Raw genomic sequence first — 19,557 nt, forward strand, 5'->3', positions numbered from 1 at the left:
CCTAACATGAACCAACTCCATACTCACTGACACCAATCGCCTCTTGTCTAAAATAAACCAACCCCACACTCATTCACACCAATCTCCTCCTGTCTGATATAAACCAAATCCACAGTCTCTTGACACCAATCTTCTCCTATATGATATAAACCAGCCCACAGTCACTGACACCAATCTCCTCTTGTCTGTTATAGACCAACTCCACAGTCAGTGACACCAATCTCTTTCTGTCTGATATAAACCAACCCCACAGTCGCTGACACCAATATCCTCCTGTCGGATGTAAACCAAACCCACGGTCACTGACACCAATCTTCTCTGGTCTGATATAAACCAAACCCACAGTCACTGACACCAATCTCCACCTGTCCTATCTAAACCAACCCCACAGTGACTGACACCAAATCTTCCTGTCTGATGTAAACCAGCCCCATAGTCACTGACACCAATCTCCTCCTGCCTGATATAAACCAACCCCACAGTCGTTGACATTTATCTCCTGCTGTCTGATATGAACCAACACGATAATCACTGACACCAATCGCCTCTTGTCTAAAATAAACCAACCCCACACCCATTCAATCCAATCTCCTCCTGTCTGATATGAACCAAAAGCACAGACTGTTGACACCAATCACCTCCTATATGATATAAACCATCCCCACAGTCACTGACACAAAATCCCCCTGTCAGATATAAACCAACCCCACAGTCACTGACACCAATCTCCTCCTGTCAGATCTAAACCAACTCCACAGTCACTGACACCAAGTACTCTTGTCTGATGTCAACCAGCCCCAGAGCAATAACACTAGTATCCTCCTGTCTGATATAAACCTACCCCACAGTCATTTACACCAACTTTCTCCTGTCAGATATAAACCAACCCCACAGTCACTGACATTAATCTCCTGCTGCCTGATATGAACCAACTCCATACTTACTGACACCAATTGCCTCCTGCCTGATATAAACCAACCACACAGTCACTGATACCAATCTCCTCTGGTCTGATATAAACAACGCCACAGTCAGTGACACCAATGTCCTCCTATCTGATCAAAACCAACCCCACAGTCACTGACACCAAGTCCTCCTGTCTAATGACAAACAGCTCCAATTGTCACTGACACCAATATCCTCCTGTCTGATATAAACCAAATCCACAGTCTCTTGACACCAATCTCTTTCTATATGATATAAATGAATCCAACCCCAAAACTGCTGCTGTCTGATACAAACCAACCCCACAGACACTGACACCAATCTTCTGGTCTGATCCTCACTGACACCAATCTCCTCTTGTCTGTTATAGACCAACTCCACAGTCAGTGACACCAATCTCTTTCTGTCTGATATAAACCAACCCCACAGTCGCTGACACCAATATCCTCCTGTCGGATGTAAACCAAACCCACGGTCACTGACACCAATCTTCTCTGGTCTGATATAAACCAAACCCACAGTCACTGACACCAATCTCCACCTGTCCTATCTAAACCAACCCCACAGTGACTGACACCAAATCTTCCTGTCTGATGTAAACCAGCCCCATAGTCACTGACACCAATCTCCTCCTGCCTGATATAAACCAACCCCACAGTCGTTGACATTTATCTCCTGCTGTCTGATATGAACCAACACGATAATCACTGACACCAATCGCCTCTTGTCTAAAATAAACCAACCCCACACCCATTCAATCCAATCTCCTCCTGTCTGATATGAACCAAAAGCACAGACTGTTGACACCAATCACCTCCTATATGATATAAACCATCCCCCTGATATAAACAGACCCCACCGTCACTGACACCAAGTCCTCTTGTCTGATGTAAACCAGCTCCAATTGTCACTGACACTAATCTCCTCCTGTCTGATATAAACCAGCCCCACAGTCACTGACATTAATCTCCTGCTGCCTAACATGAACCAACTCCATACTCATTCACACCAATCTCCTCCTGTCTGATATAAAGCAAATCATCAGTCTCTTGATACCAATCTCCTCCTATATGATATAAACCAGCCCCACAGTCACTGACTGCAATCTGCTGCTGTCCGACATAAACCAACCCCACAGTCATTGACACCAGTCTCCTACTGTCTGATATAAACAAACCCCACAGTCACTGACACCAATCTCCTACTATCTGATATAAACCAGCCCCACAGTCACTGAACCCAATCTCCCCTTCTCTAAGATGAACCAACCCCACAGTCACTGACACCAATCTCCTCCTGTCTGTCATAGACCAACCCCACAGTCACTGACACCAATCTCCTCCTGTCTGATATAAACCAACCCCACAGTCACTGACACCAATCTCCTCTGGTCTGATATAAACCACTGACACCAATCTCCACGCGTCTTATCTAAACCAACCCCACAGTGACTGACACCAAGACTTCCTGTCTGATGTAAACCAGCCCCATAGTCACTGTAACCAATCTCCTCCTGTCTGATATAAATCAACCCCACAGTCATTGACATTTATCTCCTGCTACCTGATATGAACCAACTCCATAATCAATGACACCAATCGCCTCTTGTCTAAAATAAACCAACCCCACACTCATTCACTCGAATCTCCTCCTGTCTGACATGAACCAAATGCACAGACTCTTGACACCAATCTCCTCCTATATGATATACACCATCCCCAAAGACACTGACACCAAATCCCCCTGTCAGATGTCAACCAACCCCACAGTCACTGATCCCAAACTCATTCTGCCTGATAAAAAACAACATCACGGTCCCTGACACCAATCTCCTCCTGTCTGACATAAACCAAATCCTCACTCACTGACATCAATCTCCTCCTGTCTGATATAAACCAACCTCAAAGTTACTGACACCAATCTCCTCCTATCTGATATAAACCAACCCCACAGTCACTGACACCAATCTCCTCCTGTCTGATATAAACCAGCCCCACAGTAAATAAACCCAATCTCTCCTTCTCTAAGATGAACCAACCCCGCAGTCAGTGACACCAATCTCCTCCTGTCTGATATAGACCAACTCCACAGTCAGTGACACCAATCTCCTCCTGTCTGATATAAACCAACCACAGTCACTGACTCCAATCTGCTGCTGTCTGATATAAACCAACCCCATAGTCACTGACACCAATCTCCTTCTGTCTGATATAAACCAACCCCACAGTCACTGACACCAACTCATCCTGTCTGATGTAAACCAACCCCACAGTCACTGACATCAATTCATCCTGTCTGATATAAACCAACCCCACAGTCACTGACACCAACTCCTCTTGTCTAAGATAAACCAACCCCACACTCACTGACACCAATCTCCTGTCTGATATAAACCAAATTCACATTCTATTGACACCAATCTCCTCCTATCTGATATAAACCAACCCCACAGACACTGACCCCAAACTCATTCTGCCTGATAAAAAACAACATCACGGTCACTGACACCAATCTCCTCCTGTCTGACATAAACCAAATCCTCACTCACTGACATCAATCTCCTCCTGTCTGATATAAACCAACCTCAAAGTCACTGACACCAATCTCCTCCTGTCTGATATAAACCAGCCCCACAATCACTGACACCAATCTCCTCCTATTTGATATAAACCAACCCCACAGTCACTGACACCAATCTCCTCCTATCTGATATAAACCAACCCCACAGTCACTGACAACAAATCTTCCTGTCAGATGCAAACCAACCCCACAGTCACTGACACCAATGTCCTCCTGTCTGATATAAACCAACCCCACAGTCACTGACACCAACTCATCCTGTCTGATGTAAACCAACCCCACAGTCACTGACATCAATTCATCCTGTCTGATATAAACCAACCCCACAGTCACTGACACCAACTCCTCTTGTCTAAGATAAACCAACCCCACACTCACTGACACCAATCTCCTGTCTGATATAAACCAAATTCACATTCTATTGACACCAATCTCCTCCTATCTGATATAAACCAACCCCACAGACACTGACCCCAAACTCATTCTGCCTGATAAAAAACAACATCACGGTCACTGACACCAATCTCCTCCTGTCTGACATAAACCAAATCCTCACTCACTGACATCAATCTCCTCCTGTCTGATATAAACCAACCTCAAAGTCACTGACACCAATCTCCTCCTGTCTGATATAAACCAGCCCCACAATCACTGACACCAATCTCCTCCTATTTGATATAAACCAACCCCACAGTCACTGACACCAATCTCCTCCTATCTGATATAAACCAACCCCACAGTCACTGACAACAAATCTTCCTGTCAGATGCAAACCAACCCCACAGTCACTGACACCAATGTCCTCCTGTCTGATATAAACCAACCCAACAGTCATTTACACCAACCTCCTGCTGTCAGGTATAAAACAACTCCACAGTCACTGACATTAATCTCCTGCTGCCTGATATGAACCAACTCCATACCCACTGACCCCAATCGCCTCCTGCCTGATATAAACCAACCCCACAGTTACTGACACCAATCGACTCCTGTCTAAAATAAACCAACCCCACACACATTCACATTAATCTACTCCTGTCTGAAATAAACCACATCCACAGTCTCTTGACTGAAACTCCTCCAAATGATATTAACCAACCCAACAGTCATCAACCCTAAAACTGCTGCTGTCTGATCTAAACAAACCCCACAGTCACTGACACCATATCCTCCTGGCTGATGTAAACCAGGCCCAATTGTCACTAACACCAATCTCCTCCTATCTGATATGAACCAAATGCATAAACTGTTGACAACAATCTCCTCCTATATGACACCAAATCCTCCTGTCAGATGTAAACCAACCCCACAGTCACTGACACCAATCTCCTCTGATCTGATATAAACCAACCACCATAGTCACTGACACCAATCTCCTCCTGTCTGATCTAAACTAACCCCACAGTCACGGACACCAATCTCCTCCTGTCTGATCTAAACTAACCCCACAGTCACTGACACCAATCTCCTCCTGTCTGATGTAAACCAGCCGCATAGTCACTGACACCAATCTCCTCCTGTCAGATATAAACCAACCCCACAGTCACTGACATTAATCTCCAGCTGCCTTATATGAACCAACTCCATACTCACTGACACCAATCTCCTCTGTATAAAATAAACCAACCCCACACTCATTCACACCAATCTCCTCCTGTCTGATATAAACCAAATCCACAGTCTCATGACACCAATCTCCTCCTATATGATATAAACCAGCCCCACAGTCACTGACACCAATCTCCTTCTGTCTGATATAAACCAACCCCACAGACACTGACACCAATCTCCTCCTGTCGGATGTAAACCAAACCCACAGTCACTGACACCATTCGCCTCCTGTCTAAAATAAACCAACCCCACACTCACTCACACCAATCTCCTCCTGTGTGATATAAACCAGCCCCACAGTCACTGACTGCAATCTGCTGCTATCCGACATAAACCAACCACACAGTCATTGACACCAGTCTCCTGCTGTCTGATATAAACAAACCCCACAGTCACTGACACCAATCTCCTCCTATCTGATATAAACCAGCCCCACAGTCACTGACAACAAATCTTCCTGTCAGATGCAAACCAACCCCACAGTCACTGACACCAATCTCCTCCTGTCTGATATAAACCAGCCCCACAGTAAATAAACCCAATCTCTCCTTCTCTAAGATGAACCAACCCCGCAGTCAGTGACACCAATCTCCTCCTGTCTGATATAGACCAACTCCACAGTCAGTGACACCAATCTCCTCCTGTCTGATATAAACCAACCACAGTCACTGACTCCAATCTGCTGCTGTCTGATATAAACCAACCCCATAGTCACTGACACCAATCTCCTTCTGTCTGATATAAACCAACCCCACAGTCACTGACACCAACTCATCCTGTCTGATGTAAACCAACTCCACAGTCACTGACATCAACTCATCCTGTCTGATATAAACCAACCCCACAGTCACTGACACCAACTCCCCTTGTCTAAGATAAACCAACCCCACACTCACTGACACCAATCTCCTGTCTGATATAAACCAAATTCACATTCTATTGACACCAATCTCCTCCTATCTGATATAAACCAACCCCACAGACACTGACCCCAAACTCATTCTGCCTGATAAAAAACAACATCACGGTCACTGACACCAATCTCCTCCTGTCTGACATAAACCAAATCCTCACTCACTGATATCAATCTCCTCCTGTCTGATATAAACCAACCTCAAAGTCACTGACACCAATCTCCTCCTGTCTGATATAAACCAGCCCCACAATCACTGACACCAATCTCCTCCTATTTGATATAAACCAACCCCACAGTCACTGACACCAATCTCCTCCTATCTGATATAAACCAACCCCACAGTCACTGACAACAAATCTTCCTGTCAGATGCAAACCAACCCCACAGTCACTGACACCAATGTCCTCCTGTCTGATATAAACCAACCCAACAGTCATTTACACCAACCTCCTGCTGTCAGATATAAAACAACTCCACAGTCACTGACATTAATCTCCTGCTGCCTGATATGAACCAACTCCATACCCACTGACCCCAATCGCCTCCTGCCTGATATAAACCAACCCCACAGTTACTGACACCAATCGACTCCTGTCTAAAATAAACCAACCCCACACACATTCACATTAATCTACTCCTGTCTGAAATAAACCACATCCACAGTCTCTTGACTGAAACTCCTCCAAATGATATTAACCAACCCAACATTCATCGACCCTAAAACTGCTGCTGTCTGATCTAAACAAACCCCACAGTCACTGACACCATATCCTCCTGGCTGATGTAAACCAGGCCCAATTGTCACTAACACCAATCTCCTCCTATCTGATATGAACCAAATGCATAAACTGTTGACAACAATCTCCTCCTATATGACACCAAATCCTCCTGTCAGATGTAAACCAACCCCACAGTCACTGACACCAATCTCCTCTGATCTGATATAAACCAACCACCATAGTCACTGACACCAATCTCCTCCTGTCTGATCTAAACTAACCCCACAGTCATGGACACCAATCTCCTCCTGTCTGATCTAAACTAACCCCACAGTCACTGACACCAATCTCCTCCTGTCTGATGTAAACCAGCCGCATAGTCACTGACACCAATCTCCTCCTGTCAGATATAAACCAACCCCACAGTCACTGACATTAATCTCCAGCTGCCTTATATGAACCAACTCCATACTCACTGACACCAATCTCCTCTGTATAAAATAAACCAACCCCACACTCATTCACACCAATCTCCTCCTGTCTGATATAAACCAAATCCACAGTCTCATGACACCAATCTCCTCCTATATGATATAAACCAGCCCCACAGTCACTGACACCAATCTCCTTCTGTCTGATATAAACCAACCCCACAGACACTGACACCAATCTCCTCCTGTCGGATGTAAACCAAACCCACAGTCACTGACACCATTCGCCTCCTGTCTAAAATAAACCAACCCCACACTCACTCACACCAATCTCCTCCTGTGTGATATAAACCAGCCCCACAGTCACTGACTGCAATCTGCTGCTATCTGACATAAACCAACCACACAGTCATTGACACCAGTCTCCTGCTGTCTGATATAAACAAACCCCACAGTCACTGACACCAATCTCCTACTATCTGATATAAACCAGCCCCACAGTCACTGAACCCAATCTCCCCTTCTCTAAGATGAACCAACCCCACAGTCACTGATACCAATCTCCTCCTGTCTGTTATGGACCAACTCCACAGTCACTGACACCAATCTCCTCCTGTCTGATATAAACCAACCCCACAGTCACTGACACCAATCTCCTTCTGTCTGATATAAACCAACCCCACAGTCACTGACACCAATCTCCTCTGGTCTGAGAAAAACCACTGACACCAATCTCCACGTGTCCTATCTAAACCAACCCCACAGTGACTGACACCAAGACTTCCTGTCTGATGTAAACCAGCCCCATAGTCACTGTAACCAATCTCCTCCTGTCTGATATAAATCAACCCCACAGTCATTGACATTTATCTCCTGCTGCCTGATATGAACCAACTCCATAATCAATGACACCAATCGCCTCTTGTCTAAAATAAACCAACCCCACACTCATTCACTCGAATCTCCTCCTGTCTGACATGAACCAAATGCACAAACTCTTGACACCAATCTCCTCCTATATGATATAAACCATCCCCACAGACACTGACACCAAATCCTCCTGTCAGATGTCAACCAACCCCACAGTCACTGATCCCAAACTCATTCTGCCTGATAAAAAACATCACGGTCACTGAGACCAATCTCCTCCTGTCTGATATAAACCAACCTCAAAGTTACTGACACCAATCTCCTCCTGTCTGATATAAACCAGCCCCACAATCACTGATACCAATCTCCTCCTATCTGATATAAACCAGCCCCACAGTCACTGACACCAATCTCCTCCGGTGTGATATAAACCAGCCCCACAGTAACTAAACCCAATCTCCCCTTCTTTAAGATGAACCAACCCCGCAGTCAGTGACACCAATCTCCTCCTGTCTGATATAGACCAACCACAGTCACTGACTCCAATCTGTTGCTGTCTGATATAAACCAACCCCACAGTCACTGATACCAATCTCCTTCTGTCTGATATAAACCAACCCCACAGTCACTGACACCAAACTCATTCTGCCTGATAAAAAACAACATCACGGTCACTGACACCAATCTCCTTCTGTCTGACATGAACCAAATGCTCACTCACTGACACCAATCTCCTCCTGTCTGACATAAACCAAATCCTCACTCACTGACATCAATCTCCTCCTGTCTGATATAAACCAACCTCAAAGTCACTGACACCAATCTCCTCCTGTCTGATATAAACCAGCCCCACAATCACTGACACCAATCTCCTCTTATCTGATATAAACCAACCCCACAGTCACTGACACCAATCTTCTCCTATCTGATATAAACCAACCCCACAGTCACTGACATTAATCTCCAGTTGCCTTATATGAACCAACTCCATACTCACTGACACCAATCTCCTCTGTATAAAATAAACCAACCCCACACTCATTCACACCAATCCCCTCCTGTCTGATATAAACCAAATCCACAGTCTCATGACACCAATCTCCTCCTATATGATATAAACCAGCCCCACAGTTACTGACACCAATCTCCTTCTGTCTGATATAAACCAACCCCACAGTCACTGACACCAATCTCCTCCTGTCGGATGTAAACCAAACCCACAGTCACTGACACCAATCTTCTCTGGTCTGATATAAACCAAACCCACAGTCACTGACACCAATCTCCACCTGTCCTATCTAAACCAACCCCACAGTGACTGACACCAAGTCTTCCTGTCTGATGTAAACCAGCCCCATAGTACTGACACCAATCTCCTCCTGCCTGATATAAACCAACCCCACAGTCATTTACACCAACCGACTACTGTCAAATATAAACCAACCCCACAGTCATTGACATTTATCTCCTGCTGCCTGATATGAACCAACACCATAATCAGTGACAACAATCGCCTCTTGTCTAAAATAAACCAACCCCACACCCGTTCAATCCAATCTCCTCCTGTCTGATATGAACCAAGTGCACAGACTGTTGACACCAATCACCTCCTATATGATATAAACCATCCCCACAGTTACTGACACAAAATCCTCCTGTCTGATCTAAACCAACCCCACAGTCACTGACACCAAGTACTCCTGTCTGATGGCAACCAGCCCCAGAGCAATAACACCAGTATCCTCCTGTAGGATATAAACCTACCCCACAGTCATTTAAACCAACCTTCTCCAGTCAGATATAAACCAACCCCACAGTCACTGACATTAATCTCCTGCTGCCTGATATGAACCAACTCCATACTTACTGACACCAATTGCCTCTTGCCTGATATAAACCAACCACACAGTCACTGATACCAATCTCCTCTGGTCTGTTATAAACAACGCCACAGTCAGTGACACCAATGTCCACCTGTCTGCTGACAACCAGCTCCAATTGTCACTGACACCAATATCCTCCTGTCTGATATAAACCAAATCCACAGTCTCTTGACACCAATCTCCTCCTATATGATATAAATGAATCCAACCCCAAAACTGCTGCTGTCTGATATAAACCAACCCCACAGACACTGACACTAATCTTCTCTGGTCTGATGTAAACAAACCCCACAGTCACTGACACCAAATCCTCCTGTCTGATGTAAACCAGCCCCAATTGTCACTGACACTATTCTCCTCCTGTCTGATATAAACCAGCCCACAGTCACTGACACCAATCTCCTCCTGTCAGATATAAACCAACCCCACAGTCACTGACATTCATCTCCTGCTGCCTAACATGAACCAACTCCATACTCACTGACACCAATCGCCTCCTGTCTAAAATAAACCAACCCCACATTCATTCACACCAAACTTCTCCTGTGTGATATAAACCAAATCCACAGTCTCATGATACCAATCATCTCCTATATGATATAAAGCAGCCCTACAGTGACTGACTGCAATCTGCTGCTGTCTGACATAAACCAACCCCACAGTCATTGACACCAGTCTCGTGCTGTCTGATATAAACAAACCCCACAGTCACTGACACCAATCTCCTACTACCTGATATAAACCAGCCCCACAGTCACTGAACCCAATCTCCCCTTCTCTAAGATGAACCAACCCCACAGTCACTGACACCAATCTCCTCCTGTCTGTTATAGACCAATTCCAGTCACTGACACCAATCTTCTCCTGTCTGATCTAAACTAACCCCACAGTCACTGACACCAATCTCCTTCTGTCTGATGTAAACCAACCCCACTGTCATTGACATTAATCTCCTGCTGCCTGATATGAACCAACTCCATATTCACTGACACCAATCTCCTCCTGTCTGACATAAAACAACCCCACAGTCACTGACAGTAATTCCTGCTGTCAGATATAACCAACCCCACAGTCACTGACACCAAGTCCTCCTGTCTGATGTTAACCAGCCTCATAGTCACTGACACCAATCTCCTCCTGTCTGACATAAACTAACCCCACAGTCACTGACACCAATCTGCTCCTGTTTGATGTAAACCAACCCCACAGTCACTGACACCAATCTCCTCCTGTCTAATATAAACCAACGCCACAGTCATTCACAACAACCTCCTCCTGTCAGATATAAACCAATCCCATAGTCACTGATATTTATCTCCTGCTGCCTGATATGAACCAACTCCATACTTACTGATATCAATCGCCTCTTGTCTAAAATAAACCAACCCCACACTCATTCACTCTAATCTCCTCCTGTCTGATATAAACCAAATCCACAGACTCTTGACACCAATCTCCTCCTATATGATATAAACCAACCCCACCATCACTGACCCCAAACGGCTGCTGTCCAATATAAACCAACACCACTGTCACTGACACCAATCTCCTCCAGTCTGATGTACACCAGCCCCATCATCACTGACACCAGTCACATCCTGTCTGATATAAACCAAACCCATAAGCATTCACAACAATCACCTCCTGTCGGATATAAACCAAATCCACAGTTTATTGACACCAATCTCCTCCTATATGATATAAAACAGCCCCACAGTCACTGACCCCGAACTGTTGCTCTCCGATATAAACCAACCCCACAGTCACTGACACCAATCTCCTCTTATCGGAGATAAACCAACCCCACAGTCACTGACACCAATCTCCTCCTGTCTGATATAAACCAATCCTACAGTCACTGAAATTCACCTCCTGCTGTCTGATATGAACCAAGTCCAAACTCACTGACACCAATCACATCTTGTCTAAGATAAACCAGCCCCACAGTCACTGACACCAATCTCCTCCTGTCTGATATAAACCAACGCCACAGTCACTGACATTTTTCTCCCACTGCCTGATATGAACCAATTCCATACTCACTGACACCAATCTCCTCCTGTATGGAAGAAAACCAACCCAACAGTCACTTACACCAAGTCCTCCTGTCTGATGTAAACTAGCCCCACAGTCACTGACATCAATCTCCTCTGGTTGATAAAAACCAACCTCACAGTCACTGACACCAACTCCTCCTGACTGCTCTAAGCCAACCCTACAGTCACTGACACCAAGTCCTCCTGTCTGATGTAAACCAGCTCCATAGTCACTGACACCAATCTCCTGATGTCGGATATAAACCAACCCCACAGTCATTCACACCAACCTCCTCCTGTCAGATATAAACCAACTCCACAGTCATTCACACCAACCTCCTCCTGTCAGATATAAGCCAACCCCACAGTTACTGACATTAATTTCCTGCTGCCTGATATGAACCAACTCCATACTCACTGACACCAATCGCCTCTTGTCTAAAATAAACCAACCCCACACTCATTCACTCCAATCTCCTGCTCTGATATAAAGCAAATCCACAGGCTCTTCACACCAATGTCCTCCTATTTGATATAAACCAACCCCAGAGTCACTGACCCCAAACTGATGATGTCTGATATAAACCAACCCCAAAGTCACTGACACTAATCTCCTCTGGTCTGATATAAAGCAACCCCACAGTCACTGACACCAATCTCCTCCTGTCTGACATAAACCAATCCCACAGTCACTGACAACAATCTCCTCCTGTCAGATATAAACCAATTCCACAGTCACTGACATTAATCTCCTGCTGCCTGATATGAACCAACTCCATACTCACTGACACCAATCTTCTCTAGTCTGGTATAAAGCAACCCAATAGTCATTGACACCAAGTCCTCCTGTCTGATGTAAACTAGCCCCACAGTCCCTGACACGAATCTCCTCCTGTCTGATATAAACCAATCTCACAGTCACTGACACCAACTCCTCCTGTCTGATGTAAACTAGCCCCACAGTCACGGACCCCAAATTACTGCTTTCCGATATACACCAACCCCACCGTCCCTGACATTAATACCCAGCTGCCTTATATGAACTAACTCCATACTCACTGACACCAATCGCCTCCAGTCTGATCGAAACCAACTCCACAGTCACTGACACCAAGTCCTCCTGTCTGATGTAAACCAGCCCCATCGTCACTGACACCAATCTCCTCTGGTCTGATATAAACCAAACTCCACAGTCATTGACACCAATTACTCCTGTCTGATGTAAACCAGCCCCATAGTCACTGACACCAATTTCCTGATGACGGTTATAAACCAACCCCACAGTTATTCACACCAACCTCCTTCCGTCAGATATAAACCAGCCCCACAGTCACTGACTCCAATCTGCGGCTGTCCGATATAAAGCAATCCCACGGTCACTGACACCATTCTCCTGCTGTCTGATATAAACGAACCCCCACAGTCATTCACACCAATCTCCTGCTGTCTGATATAAACCAACGCCACAGTCATTCACACCATCCTCCTCCTGTCAGATATAAACCAACCCCACAGTCACTGACATTAATTTCCTGCTGCCTGATATGAACCAACTCCATACTCACTGACATCAATCGCCTCTTGTCTAAAATAAACCAACCCCACACTCATTCACTCCAATCTCCTCCTGTCTGATATAAAGCAAATCCACAGGCTCTTGACACCAATCTCCTCCTATTTGATATAAACCAACCCTAGATTCACTGACCCCAAACTGCTGCTGTCCGATATAAATCAACCCCACAGTCACTGACACCAATGTCCTTCTGTCTGATATAAACCAAATACACAGTCACTGACACCAATCTCCTCCTGTCCAATATAAACCAACCCCACAGTCATTCACACCAACCTCCTCTTGTCAGATATAAACCAACCGCACAGTCACTGACATTAATTTCCTGCTGCCTGATACGAACCAACTCCAAGCTCATTGACACCAATTGCCTCTTGTCTAAAAGAAACCCATCCCACACTCATTCACTCCAATCTCCTCCTGTCTGACATAAACCAAATCCACAGACTCTTGACACCAATCTCCTCCTATATGATATAAACCAGCCCCACAATCACTGACCCCAAACGGCTGTTGTCCAATATAAACCACCCCAAAGTCACTGACAACAATCTCCTTCTCTCTGATATAAACCATCCCCACCGTCAATGACACCAAATCCTCCTGTCAGTTGAAAACCAACACCACAGTCACTGACACCAATCTCCTCCTGTCTGATGTAAACCAACCTCACTGTCACTGACACCAACTCCTCCTGTCTGATGTAAACTAGCCCCACAGTAACTGACACCAATATCCTCCTATATGTTATAAACCAGCCCCACAGTCACGGACCCCAAACTACTGCTTCCCGATATACACCAACCCCACCGTCCCTGACATTAATCTCCAGTTGCCTTGTATGAACTAACTCCATACTCACTGACACCAATCGCCTCCAGTCTGATGTAAACCAACTCCACAGTCACTGACACCAAGTCCTCCTGTCTGATGTAAATCAGCCCCATCGTCACTGACACCAATCTCCTCCTGTCAGATATAAACCAATACCACATTCACTGACATTAATCTCCTGCTGCCTGATATGAACTAACTGCATACTCACTGACACCCATCGCCTCCAGTCTAAAATAAACCAACCCCACACTCATTCACACCAATCCCCTCCTGTCTAATATAAACCAAATCCACAGTCCCTTGACACCAATCTCCTCCTAAATGATATCAACCCGCCTCACAGTCACTGACTCCAATCTGCTGCTGCCCGATATAAACCAACCCCTCAGTCACTGACACCAATCTCTTCCTTTCTGATCTAAACCAACCGCACAGACACTGACACCAAGTCCTCCTGTCTGATGTAAGCCAGCCCCATAGTCACTGACACCAATCTCGTCCTGTCTGATATAAACAACCCCACAGTCACTGACACCAATCTCCTCCTGTCTGAGATAAAACAACCCCACAGTCATTGACACCAATTCCTCCTGTCAGATGTAAACCAACCCCACAGTCACTGACACTAATCTCCTCTGGTCTGATATAAAGCAACCCCACAGTCACTGACACCAATCTCCTCCTGTCTGACATAAACCAACCCCACAGTCACTGACACCAATCTCCTCCTGTCAGATATAATCCAATTCCACAGTCACTGACATTAATCTCCTGCTGCCTGATATGAACCAACTCCATACTGACTGACACCAATCTTCTCTAGTCTGGTATAAAGCAACCCAATAGTCATTGACACCAAGTCCTCCTGTCTGACGTAACCTAGCCCCACAGTCCCAGACGCCAATCTCCTCCTGTCTGATATAAACCAATCTCACAGTCACTGACACCAACTCCTCCTGTCTGATGTAAACTAGCCCCACAGTCATGGACCCCAAACTACTGCTTTCCGATATACATCAACCCCACCGTCCCTGACATTAATCTCCAGCTGCCTTATATGAACTAACTCCATACTCACTGACACCAATCGCCTACAGTCTGATCTAAACCAACTCCACAGTCACTGACACCAAGTCCTCCTGTCTGATGTAAACCAGCCCCATCGTCACTGACACCAATCTCCTCTGGTCTGATATAAACCAAATCCACAGTCACTGACACCAATCTCCTGCTGTCTGATATCAACCAACCCCACACTCATTCACACCAATCTACTCCTGTCTGATATAAACCAACGCCACAGTCATTCACACCAACCTCCTCCTGTCAGATATAAACCAACCCCACAGTCACTGACATTAATTTCCTGCTGCCTGATATGAACCAATTCCATACTCACTGACATCAATCGCCTCTTGTCTAAAATAAACCAACCCCACACTCATTCACTCCAATCTCCTCCTGTCTGATATAAAGCAAATCCACAGGCTCTTGACACCAATCTCCTCCTATTTGATATAAACCAACCCTAGATTCACTGACCCCAAACTGCTTCTGTCCGATATAAATCAACCCCACAGTCACTGACACCAATGTCCTTCTGTCTGATATAAACCAACCACACAGTCACTGACACCAATCTCCTCCTGTCTGATATAAACCAACCCCACAGTCATTCACACCAACCTCCTCTTGTCAGATATAAACCAACCGCACAGTCACTGACATTAATTTCCTGCTGCCTGATACGAACCAACTCCAAGCTCATTGACACCAATTGCCTCGTCTAAAAGAAACCCACCCCACACTCATTCACTCCAATCTCTTCCTGTCTGATATAAACCAAATCCACAGACTCTTGACACCAATCTCCTCCTATATGATATAAACCAGCCCCACAATCACTGACCCCAAACGGCTGTTGTCCAATATAAACCACCCCAAAGTCACTGACAACAATCTCCTTCTCTCTGATATAAACCATCCCCACCGTCAATGACATCAAATCCTCCTGTCAGTTGAAAACCAACACCACAGTCACTGACACCAATCTCCTCCTGTCTAATGTAAACCAACCTCACTGTCACTGACACCAACTCCTCCTGTCTGATGTAAACTAGCCCCACAGTAACTGACACCAATCTCCTCCTATATGTTATAAACCAGCCCCACAGTCACGGACCCCAAACTACTGCTTCCCGATATACACCAACCCCACCGTCCCTGACATTAATCTCCAGTTGCCTTATATGAACTAACTCCATACTCACTGACACCAATCGCCTCCAGTCTGATGTAAACCAACTCCACAGTCACTGACACCAAGTCCTCCTGTCTGATGTAAATCAGCCCCATCGTCACTGACACCAATCTCCTCCTGTCAGATATAAACCAATTCCACATTCACTGACATTAATCTCCTGCTGCCTGATATGAACCAACTGCATACTCACTGACACCCATCGCCTCCAGTCTAAAATAAACCAACCCCACACTCATTCACACCAATCCCCTCCTGTCTAATATAAACCAAATCCACAGTCCCTTGACACCAATCTCCTCCTAAATGATATCAACCCGCGCCACAGTCACTGACTCCAATCTGCTGCTGCCCGATATAAACCAACCCCACAGTCACTGACACCAATATCTTCTGGTCTGATGTAAACAAACCCCTCAGTCACTGACACCAATCTCCTCCTTTCCGATCTAAACCAACCGCACAGACACTGACACCAAGTCCTCCTGTCTGATGTAAACCAGCCCCATAGTCACTGACACCAATCTCCTCCTGTCTGAGATAAAACAACCCCACAGTCATTGACACCAATTCCTCCTGTCAGATGTAAACCAACCCCACAGTCACTGACACTAATCTCCTCTGGTCTGATATAAAGCAACCCCACAGTCACTGACACCAATCTCCTCCTGTCTGAGATAAAACAACCCCACAGTCATTGACACCAATTCCTCCTGTCAGATGTAAACCAACCCCACAGTCACTGACACTAATCTCCTCCTGTCCGATCTAAACCAACCCCACAGTCACTGACACCAAGTCCTCCTGTCTGATGTAAACCAGCCCTATAGTCACTGACACCAATCTCGTCCTGTCTGATATAAACAACCCCACAGTCACTGAAACCAATCTCCTCCTGTCTGAGATAAAACAACCCCACAGTCATTGACACCAATTCCTCCTGTCAGATGTAAACCAACCCCACAGTCACTGACACTAATCTCCTCTGGTCTGATATAAAGCAACCCCACAGTCACTGACACCAATCTCCTCCTGTCTGAGATAAAACAACCCCACAGTCATTGACACCAATTCCTCCTGTCAGATGTAAACCAACCCCACAGTCACTGACACCAATCTCCTCCTGTCCGATCTAAACCAACCCCACAGTCACTGACACCAAGTCCTCCTGTCTGATGTAAACCAGCCTCATAGTCACTGACACCAATCACCTCCTGTCTGATGGAAACCAACCCCACTGTCATTGACATTAATCTCCTGCTGCCTGATATGAACCAACTCCATATTCACTGACACCAATCTCCTCCTGTCTGACATAAAACAACCCCACAGTCACTGACAGCAATTCCTGCTGTCAGATGTAACCAACCCCACAGTCACTGACACCAAGTCCTCCTGTCTGATGTTAACCAGCCTCATAGTCACTGACACCAATCTCCTCCTGTCTGATATAAACTAACCCCACAGTCACTGACACCAATCTGTTCCTGTTTGATGTAAACCAACCCCACAGTCACTGACACCAATCTCCTCCTGTCTAATATAAACCAACGCCACAGTCATTCACAAGAACCTCCTCCTGTCAGATATAAACCAATCCCATAGTCACTGACATTTATCTCCTGCTGCCTGATATGAACCAACTCCATACTTACTGATATCAATCGCCTCTTGGCTAAAATAAACCAACCCCACACTCATTCACTCCAATCTCCTCCTGTCTGATATAAACCAAATCCACAGACTCTTGACACCAATCTCCTCCTATATGATATAAACCAACCCCACCATCACTGACCCCAAACGGCTGCTGTCCAATATAAACCTACACGACGGTCACTTGACAACAACCTCCTCCTCTCTGACATAAATCATCCCCACAGTTCCTGACACCAAATCCTCCTGTCAGATGAAAACCAACACCACTGTCACTGACACCAATCTCCTCCAGTCTGATGTAAACCAGCCCCATCGTCACTGACACCAATCACATCCTGTCTGATATAAACCAAACCCACAAGCATTCACAACAATCACCTCCTGTCTGATATAAACCAAATCCACAGTCTCTTGACACCAATCTCCTCCTATATGATATAAAAAAGCCCCACAGTCACTGACCCCAAACTGTTGCTCTCCGATACAAACCAACCCCACAGTCACTGACACCAATCTCCTCTTGTCTGATATAAACCAACCCCACAGTCACTGACACCAATCTCCTCCTGTCTGATAGAAACCAATCCTACAGTCACTGACATTCACCTCCTGCTGTCTGATATGAACCAATTCCAAACTCACTGACACCAATCACATCTTGTCAAAGATAAACCAACCCCACAGTCACTGACACCAACCTCCTCCTGTCTGATATAAAGTAACCCCACAGTCACTGACACCAATCTCCTCCCGTCTGACATAAACCAACCCCACAGTCACTGACACCAATCTCCTCCTGTCTGAGATAAAACAACCCCACAGTCATTGACACCAATTCCTCCTGTCAGATGTAAACCAACCCCACAGTCACTGACACTAATCTCCTCTGGTCTGATATAAAGCAACCCCACAGTCACTGACACCAAGTCCTCCTGTCTGATGTAAACCAGCCTCATAGTCATTGACACCAATCACCTCCTGTCTGATGTAAACCAACGCCACTGTCATTGACATTAATCTCCTGCTGCCTGATATGAACCAACTCCATATTCACTGACACCAATCTCCTCCTGTCTGACATAAAACAACCCCACAGTCACTGACAGCAATTCCAGCTGTCAGATATAACCAACCCCACAGTCACTGACACCAAGTCCTCCTGTCTGATGTTAACCAGCCTCATAGTCACTGACACCAATCTCCTCCTGTCTGATGTAAATCAGCCCCATCATCA

The sequence above is a fragment of the Carcharodon carcharias genome, chromosome 27 (genome assembly GCF_017639515.1).
Source record: "Carcharodon carcharias isolate sCarCar2 chromosome 27, sCarCar2.pri, whole genome shotgun sequence".
Taxonomy (NCBI): Eukaryota; Metazoa; Chordata; class Chondrichthyes; order Lamniformes; family Lamnidae; genus Carcharodon; species Carcharodon carcharias.